Source organism: Bos grunniens, chromosome 1, assembly GCF_055505025.1.
Source record: "Bos grunniens cultivar Pamir isolate PY7600 chromosome 1, Bosgru_T2T1.0, whole genome shotgun sequence".
Classification (NCBI taxonomy): Eukaryota; Metazoa; Chordata; class Mammalia; order Artiodactyla; family Bovidae; genus Bos; species Bos grunniens.
The window spans coordinates 66,984,906-66,987,385 of NC_141165.1; positions in this window are offsets into that span (position 1 = coordinate 66,984,906).

Genomic DNA, 2,480 nt, shown 5'->3' on the forward strand with positions numbered 1-2,480 from the left:
TTTCCAGAAACCCTGCCCTGCAGAAAAGCTGCCAAATCATCCTGGAGTAAACCTCTCATCCAATATGATAGGTCAAAGCATTTAAAAGGTTGGAAAACGACTTCATCAAGCTGACGGAAAAGGTTATATAAGCTGCTCTCTGCTTGATTATTTATGTGGGTCATTTAATAAATTTCTGTAGGTGTGGAAGAATTTGGTCTGAAATTCATTTCATTATTACCTAGTAGCTAGATTTAGGGGCACTGCTAACCCTTCCACATCAAATTGCCTACTCCCATCCCCAGCCAAAAGAACCTAAGACATGTGTAAGCCAAATTAGCTTATGTCCATGCACAACAGTAAAGAAATAAAAATACCTTTTAAAAAGACAAGTATAAGTTATCTATTCATGAAAAAAAAAATTAATACTATAAGTGTAGGTAAACTTAATACTGTAAGTATTATGTAAACTTAATACTATAAACTTACTTAATACTAAAAGTGTAAGTAAACAAATTTTTACAATTTAATTTTAATTTTAGGAGGTCACCCAGATCTTTATATAGACTTTCAGGTGGACTGCCAACTGGTAAGCACTTGAAATTTAGATATAGATGTGGATATAGTCACACGTTATGTCAGTACACAAAATATGAAAGATGAAGAACACAACAAATTAGTTCCCTGGTTCACTCTAACATCCCTGCTGGTTTACTCTAGCATCCCCGTAGAAGTAAACTTTTAACAATGGACTGCAACATAGAGTGGTTTTCTGGTCACAGACTTGCAGTTCTTCTTCTATAGGCATCGATCAGAGTATATGCATCTCTCTGCTGATTGCTGATCATTACCTGTTGATGAACAGCTGAGATTTTGCCATGAGAAAGTCACTGCAGAAGTTACCTTTATCATTGGGGAATTTGGAAAACAGAAACATGAATGAGGGAATGGCCAAAAAGCTTTGTCTCACTGGAAAACACAGCAGAGGAGGCAATCCTAAGAAATTAAAGCAATTAAATTAGACAGGGAAAGGACAAGAGAACCTTGAGCACATAATTGGAGATTTTGATTTAACTGAAATGAGAACCCCAAGAGAGGCTTTTGAGTAGCTGAATGGCTGACCTTCATCAACAAAAGTTACTGAGAAGAAAAAATAACTCTGGCATTTTAGAACTAATAGATGGGAAGTTGGGGGTCTGAAAGCAAATAAGAGAAAGATATAAAATGACAGTGGCTGATTATGAAATTGTGAGAAAACTGAAGAAAATGGAAGTCTACTTAAGACATATTTTCAAAGGACCTGTAAGATCCGTAGATACTGAAGCTATGGAGGACAAAGGATCATTTCCCAGTAATGGAAGGTGATGTAAATATACAACTCCTCCGCACATCAACATCAGATCAATCTTCTAAGAGTGTTCTATCCAACATACTACCTTTCAGTCCCCAAGGGAAAGAATCTTATTCTAGAGCCCCTGTATGAGGTTTGAATCCCTTATCCTGAAATTTAAGACTTCCTGTAGAGTGGTCCTGATCCATCTTTCTCAAAAGTACAATAAGAGGAAAGCTGGTGCCCGTGGTCAAGAACCCGCCTGCCAATGCAGAAGACGTAAGAGATGGAGGTTCAATCCCTGGGATGGGAAGATCCCCTGGAGGAGGGCACAGCAACTCACTCTAGTATTCTTGCCTGGAGAATTCCATGGACAGGGTAGCCTGGCAGGCTGCAGTCCATGGGATCACAAAAAGTCAGACATGACTGAAGCAATTTAGCACAAGTAATCTAGTTTAATTAATTAGCATTACTTTCTCTTCATCCCACCATCACCTTCCATGGCCTTCCACCTTTGATCTAGTGTGGGGAGATGTGCAAGTTTGGGAGGTGAAGTTAATCTATATTCTTCACATCTTGGTGGACATTGTCCACATGAAATGGATATTCAGGGGGCTGGGCCAGGGCAGAGTCATAGGTGCACACAAGATAAGCAATGAACTGTGCACTCTGCTGGCCTCACTAGAGGCCATCTCCTTCTTCAGGAGCTTTTTATTTCTTTATTTCATGCCTTCCTGCCATTGGCAGCCCAATTCCTTTTCCTCCAGTTTCTAGCTACTTTTTAACTCATCCCTCTGAGCTGGAAACCATCTGCATGCATGCATGAATCTGAATCTTTTGTAAAATATTACTTTGCCTAATAATTAAATATTTGCAACCACTGTGGCTCCTCTGAATGACTTCAGACTTCATAAAATTTTGGCACAGTTCAAGTTGTAGGTAAGAAGAGACCTCAGGAGTTCAAGTAAAAGGAGGAAATCACAAAAATAACCTTGAAATAACATACTAGCTGGCATGAAGTTACTTCGCAGGTCCTAATTCCTAGTCAAGTTTGATTCATTCTTGAGCAAGAAATCCTTCTTTGTTTCCTTAGTATCTTTGTTTACTTTTGGTACCTGAGCCACATTTCTCAGACTGAGATGTTTCACTGTTTCATTTCTACTTAAGTTTA